The 7404-nt window shown below is 39.0% G+C and overlaps 2 long non-coding RNA genes across 2 annotated transcripts; both read left to right on the forward strand.

Moving 5' to 3' along the window:
- Positions 1–282: 282 nt before the first annotated feature.
- On the forward strand, positions 283–1455 carry LOC138473706 (uncharacterized). The gene is made up of 2 exons (XR_011268868.1): positions 283–629; positions 1009–1455. It is a non-coding gene; the product is annotated as an uncharacterized lncRNA (long non-coding RNA).
- Positions 1456–5547: 4092 nt separating this feature from the next.
- LOC138473707 (uncharacterized) lies at positions 5548–6453 on the forward strand. Its single transcript, XR_011268869.1, has 2 exons — positions 5548–5627; positions 6007–6453. It is a non-coding gene; the product is annotated as an uncharacterized lncRNA (long non-coding RNA).
- Positions 6454–7404: the final 951 nt, after the last annotated feature.

The raw sequence follows: 7404 nt of genomic DNA on the forward strand, positions 1-7404 counted from the left end.
GGATACGGGTGACTAGCTACTGTGAGAACTGGCGAGTTCTTTCGCTTAAGGTAAACATTCTGTCCTGTGGGGGCCTTTCGAATCACGGCGGTTTTCCAAATCGCTTCTTGCCTTTATTGTTTAGAGAAGGGAGCCCTACATCCTTGGCTTTCCGTTAAACCCCATCCGAGTCAAGCAATCTGGAGTCGGAAATATTGAGCAATATTCAAATGCAACCCCTCCCCCCCTACCTTTTTGAAATTCTCTAAATAGTAAGCTTTTCAGCAAGCCGGATTTGTTTAGTCACAATTGTGGTATTAATTCATCAATTTATTTTCAATTGGAAGTAATTCACTTTGGGTGTAGCCAATAATATAATTGTAAGAACAATCGGTCTCTCACATACTCAAACTCTTGTGTTGTGTTTAGGCCCATATAACATCAGGTGCAGCCAACCCTGGATCCGGGGAGTCACCTTCAAATTTATGACCGCTGGTTGAACGAGCGTTTGGACATTCTCGAGAAGAACGTTGGCGTCCATACACTTCGCTATCTGCAGGAACTTCTACGGAGAAGCTATTGTTTAATATAAGTGAACACAGCGTACAATTTAAGGAAGAGACGCACAGCCTTCCATTGCATGAATGAAGGTTAGTTAATATTCTTTAGGTTTATCTTAAGTATGTGACTCTCGTGTCCTGTCCGTGGGCCGCTGTAGTGGAGGATCGACATATTAACCTTGTGATATTTATGTGTACATTTGTATATCTGTAGCATTGATTCTGTCTATGGCCTGGCTCTTATCTGCCTCTCGGAGACACCAATACAAGAGGGTAGCACTACTTTCTGCCAGACACCTCAGGTCCATCCTGGAACTTTTCCCGGGTTGGTAGCAGGCTCTTGTATATTATTACCTATTGTTCCACTATAGATATTTTTATTATGGATGTTATATGTTTTTTGTCCAAGTACAAGGGCTTCACACATTGATATGTATTATCTGTGATTTTCTTTCTTTCTTGATGTTAGAATATACTTTTGTTACTCCTGATGAAGACGTCACTACACTAAAGTATATACGTCGAAACCGGTCGAGTTTGGACTAAGATGAGGTCGTGGTTAGAAAACTCTGGGACCCATCTTAATTGCCTAGGCCACTGATGTCATCTGCTGTGGCCCGTCAAATTGATTTCATGTTCTTTTTATAAATCTTTCAGATGAATTAATTATGATGAATTTTCTTATAGATTTTATGTCGTACATTGATTGGTGTTTAGTATGAATGGTTTGTCTAAATGGATGGATGAGGTTGTATGCTTGGATGATTGAATAAGATGATTTTTATTATATAGATGTGTCTTTTTTAATAAAAGTTGTTTCCTGCTATGTAAATTGTTATTACAAGTGCAGATTTAATCATGATTTGTTTGATATATTAAATTAGTATCAGGTTTAATAAAATCCTTGATACCGTTATTTTTGAATTGTTTCCTTTGGATGTCTTTCCGCTATCTAAATCTTAATTAATACTCCAATCCAAAGCGTGGGGTTTCCTGTGTCTTTCAGAGAATACATATTTCCAGCCCTTGGCTGTACAGGTTATATATATACTTTTTAACACTGTAATGTTTTTTCCTATTTAGGATAATTTAACTTTTTTCACATTTATTGCACTGGGTGTGTCAATTTGGTGTACTCCGGACTGGTGGTATTTTCCAGGCCATGGCAGAAACAGATACCATCTCCTTCACGGAGGCACAAATAACAGAACTTATTCAAGGTCCATCATTTTTTGAAAATTTACAATTACCAACATCAAATCAAGGCGCCACGGGAGATGCTCTTCTGAATTTAAAGAAGAAGCAATTCCGCACAGAAATGCACGGTCATATACTTAAGGAATATTTGAGATCTAGTATTATTCCACAAGGCCTGCAGGTTAAAATTATCCCATGTCTTTTCCTGGATGACAACGATTATAAAGTGGCTTTTAGTCAAGTTGCTACCAAATGTAGCCGTGATTTGTTAGTATTAACCATAACCACGGCCCAAAGAGTCAGTGGGAAGATACAAGAAACGCTGTCGGAACAAGAAAAATCTTTTTTGACCAACACTTTGATTGTGGAATCTAAACAAAAGCTTGAACAGATAGAAAAATCTTTTCAGGAATTTAAGAAGCTTACTATTGAAAAAAAGACCAATAAACTTAAAAAGGACATTTCATTATTTAAGAAAGAATTGGTGTATCCCTATCTAGCGGAAGATTTTAACCCTCAGACGGTTTGGAAAACTAACACTAATTGGAATATGGGACCCAATAATACAAATAAAAAAAGATGGGTGACATTTTCAGACACTTCCTCTAGTAATTCAGGTAATGAGGAATTGAACAATCATGCCTCGGGCAATCACCCTTTTCGAGCAAGGGGCGGCCGAAGAGGCCGCAGAAACATCCCCCAAGGTCAAATGACACACAATATGCCGATGCAGAACGCCCCGGGACAAGGGATGATGCACCGGGACTTTCAGACCCGGAATCGAGCATACAGGTGGTAAATGAAACAATGCCAATTTTTAATTTATCCTCCCGTATATTAACACCTGCGGAAACATCAATTCTTAAATGTGGTCTATCTTTTGTTCCGACTCAAAATCCAAGTGCAATGTCTATCATGAGTGAAGTAAAAGGTTTTTTGCGTAAATTAAGGCTAAAGCTTTTCTTTTCGAATAATGTGACCTCTAGGGAATCCAACATCTCAGGCTTCTCTAAACCTTCCACCTTTACCCCCAACTCTAATGATTTGCCTCCAGAGGTCTTGATCTTTGAAAAATTAGTTCTCAAAGAAATAGAGAAAGTTATTGGCCATCCAAGAAATCGACAAGGACCCAATCTGACGCTTTCTGAGTTCGAGGCTATCGAGAGATTAGCCTCGGACCAATCAATAGTTATTAAGGCTGCAGATAAGGGTGGTGGGATAGTTGTTTGGGATGCTGATCGTTATGATCAAGAAGCTCTGAGACTTCTACACATTCCTGGGCACTATTCCAAATTGGTGAAAGATCCATCAGAAATGATTAAGCTAAAGGTACTCAAACTCACTGAAGAAGGAAACCAATCGGGTTTCCTTTCCACTAAAGAGGCTGAATTTATCAACCTGTCGGAAGATCGCATACCTTTATTTTACATTATGCCTAAAATACATAAAGATACTGAGAACCCCCCAGGACGACCTATAGTCTCGGGTTGTGGTTCACTACTGGAACCCCTTTCGAAATACATTGATTTCTTTATTAAACCACTGGCGATGGCCACGCCCACATTTCTTCTTGACCCGAGAGACGTCATCAACCTCGTTGAAACAAAAGCATTTGATCCCAGTACTCAAATTCTAGTAACGCTTGATATTGAAGCGCTTTATACAAATATCCCTCAGGATAGAGCGGTGGAGAGCCTGCGCATAATGCTAGATCGGCGCATACAACCACATTTGGTTCCCACAGAATTCCTATGTAAAGCAGCAGAGCTAGTCCTTAAGAACAGTTTTTTTAAATTCAAGGAGGAATTCTTTTTGCAATGTAAAGGGACAGCGATGGGGTGCACTTTTGCACCAAATCTTGCCATTATTTTCATGGCACTCTTGGAGGAAGAAAAAATCCTGTCAGCATTTAACCCATTTAGGGGCCAAATCAAGGTGTACCGTCGATACATCGACGATATACTTATGATTTGGGAAGGCTCATCAACATCATTGACTTTATTTGTTCAATGGCTTAATGCGGTAGACTTAGATATTCATTTCACTTTTGAATATTCAGTATCTAGAATTCCTTTCTTGGATTTGTCTATTTTTTTCAAAGAAGGGTATCTCTGCACAGAATTACATAGAAAACCCACAGAGAGAAATACCACGTTGAAATATGAGAGCCAACATCCAGCCAGTTTACTTTGTAACTTACCATATGGGATGTTCTTACGGCTACGCCGTAACTGCACAGATATCGCAGATTTTGTCAAACATGCAGCAATTTTGGAAAAAAGACTATTGGAACGGGGATATCCAAAGAAACTTATAAAAAAATCCAAAAAGAGAGCTCGATATATCAACAGAGACCTCTTATTGACACCCAAGCGAGACATTGAAAAGAAAGATGAATTAGTATGTGTCTCAACTTTTTGTCAACACAGTAATGCTATTAGAGGGATCATCTTAAAAAACTGGCGAATTCTTAATACATCAGGAACATCTATACCCAGACCTCTATTTGCTTTCAAAAAAAGTAAAAATTTGAAGCAAAAGATTACTCGTGCCAGTAGAACTTTTCCTAAAGTGCATACAATCCGCGATACCAATTCTAACCCAGTGGTGGGACACTATCCCTGCACTTCATGTGTTGCTTGTAAGTTTTCCAAAAAAACTACGTCATTTGATTCACAGACCAGAAAGTGGACCCTTCGTACCTTTACCACTTGTAAAAGTAAGAATGTCATTTATGCCATTCGTTGCCCATGCCAGTTGTTTTATGTAGGCAAAACAACCAGAGAAGTGAGTACCCGTATTAACGAACATCGTTCAAAGATCAGAACTCGAAACCTCAATGCCCCAATGGTAATCCATTTTGTCGAGATGGGCCATACGGCTGATCAGATGGAATGGTTTTGCATAGAAAAAGTATATGCACAAAACCAACCCCAACTATTAAAAAATTTAGATTACAAGGAACAAATGTGGATATTTAATCTAAAAACATTAACATTGGGCCTTAATACCATGGAACCATGGAATTCGAGTAACTAAATACTACCTGTCATAACATTTTATATATGTCGGGTAGTACACTGGTATACTGCCTAATCACGTGCGTCTTTCATCTGAGAGGGTACGGCCATTTAGAACGTAGGCCAGTTCAGTTTGTGGTCACGTGGTTAATTACGTGATCACATGATGTTTTTCACGCATATATCAATACCCTTGAAACGGTGATACTGTGTTGCACGCCACTTTCAATCGGACCCAGCTGGGATACGGGTGACTAGCTACTGTGAGAACTGGCGAGTTCTTTCGCTTAAGGTAAACATTCTGTCCTGTGGGGGCCTTTCGAATCACGGCGGTTTTCCAAATCGCTTCTTGCCTTTATTGTTTAGAGAAGGGAGCCCTACATCCTTGGCTTTCCGTTAAACCCCATCCGAGTCAAGCAATCTGGAGTCGGAAATATTGAGCAATATTCAAATGCAACCCCTCCCCCCCTACCTTTTTGAAATTCTCTAAATAGTAAGCTTTTCAGCAAGCCGGATTTGTTTAGTCACAATTGTGGTATTAATTCATCAATTTATTTTCAATTGGAAGTAATTCACTTTGGGTGTAGCCAATAATATAATTGTAAGAACAATCGGTCTCTCACATACTCAAACTCTTGTGTTGTGTTTAGGCCCATATAACATCAGGTGCAGCCAACCCTGGATCCGGGGAGTCACCTTCAAATTTATGACCGCTGGTTGAACGAGCGTTTGGACATTCTCGAGAAGAACGTTGGCGTCCATACACTTCGCTATCTGCAGGAACTTCTACAGAGAAGCTATTGTTTAATATAAGTGAACACAGCGTACAATTTAAGGAAGAGACGCACAGCCTTCCATTGCATGAATGAAGGTTAGTTAATATTCTTTAGGTTTATCTTAAGTATGTGACTCTCGTGTCCTGTCCGTGGGCCGCTGTAGTGGAGGATCGACATATTGACCTTGTGATATTTATGTGTACATTTGTATATCTGTAGCATTGATTCTGTCTATGGCCTGGCTCTTATCTGCCTCTCGGAGACACCAATACAAGAGGGTAGCACTACTTTCTGCCAGACACCTCAGGTCCATCCTGGAACTTTTCCCGGGTTGGTAGCAGGCTCTTGTATATTATTACCTATTGTTCCACTATAGATATTTTTATTATGGATGTTATATGTTTTTTGTCCAAGTACAAGGGCTTCACACATTGATATGTATTATCTGTGATTTTCTTTCTTTCTTGATGTTAGAATATACTTTTGTTACTCCTGATGAAGACGTCACTACACTAAAGTATATACGTCGAAACCGGTCGAGTTTGGACTAAGATGAGGTCGTGGTTAGAAAACTCTGGGACCCATCTTAATTGCCTAGGCCACTGATGTCATCTGCTGTGGCCCGTCAAATTGATTTCATGTTCTTTTTATAAATCTTTCAGATGAATTAATTATGATGAATTTTCTTATAGATTTTATGTCGTACATTGATTGGTGTTTAGTATGAATGGTTTGTCTAAATGGATGGATGAGGTTGTATGCTTGGATGATTGAATAAGATGATTTTTATTATATAGATGTGTCTTTTTTAATAAAAGTTGTTTCCTGCTATGTAAATTGTTATTACAAGTGCAGATTTAATCATGATTTGTTTGATATATTAAATTAGTATCAGGTTTAATAAAATCCTTGATACCGTTATTTTTGAATTGTTTCCTTTGGATGTCTTTCCGCTATCTAAATCTTAATTAATACTCCAATCCAAAGCGTGGGGTTTCCTGTGTCTTTCAGAGAATACTTCTTTTTAACCATAAACACATTTAAAAAAAAAAACTGTTGCCTATGGTAATACTTGTTTGACGTTAGATTTATTTTGTTTCTTGTGTTAAATATAATCTCGGAAGCAAAAAAAACACTACCTCAGTACTCTTTCCCCTCAGTTGAAGAATGACAGGGTGTTCATTTTTACAGAGGACTTCATGCCTTGAACTCGCTCCAAGGGCAGCACATGCCTTTAAAGCAGTGATGTTTTCTTTGGTTGGTTTCCTGAACTCCCCTGCCCTCTGACACTGTTATTTCATGTCAGTGAATCCTGGCCTGCAATCAGTCCCCATTAGCGCGTTGCTTTCATCTCCTGCATGACTGACAGTTACATTTGCCCTGGCAGCCATGAAAAGCCCAGCTCCCGCTCGTCAGCGGTGACACCTGGCCTGCCCACGCTCTGCGTCGCTTTCTTTTGTTCCCCGATAAGCACGAACATGTTCAGTTTCATGATTCTGACGAGCAGAGGCTGTTTTTCTTTCCAGAAATCCGCGATGGGTGAAATCGCAGTAATGCCGCTGAACAGTAATCTCGGCCAATTAAGCATTATGTTTTAAATAGATTGAAAGCCAAACAAACTTGAAAGAAAGAGTTCTGTTAAAAAGCATCATTGTCGAAAATATGTCAGCCATTTTAAGAGCTGGCTGAAAAATATGTTCAAGGGTGCATTGAATTATAGCTAATGTGCTGCCATTATTGATAGTTGATGTAACAAATATACAATCAATTTATTCACTAATCATTTTCTTTAATTGTGTAACAAAGTTACTTAATGCCATTGAACTGTAAACATAAGCAATTTGGCGATCTCAGCAAAAACATGTGAAATGT

This window comes from Ambystoma mexicanum, chromosome 8, assembly GCF_040938575.1.
Source record: "Ambystoma mexicanum isolate Mex_15411 chromosome 8, UKY_AmexF1_1, whole genome shotgun sequence".
Classification (NCBI taxonomy): Eukaryota; Metazoa; Chordata; class Amphibia; order Caudata; family Ambystomatidae; genus Ambystoma; species Ambystoma mexicanum.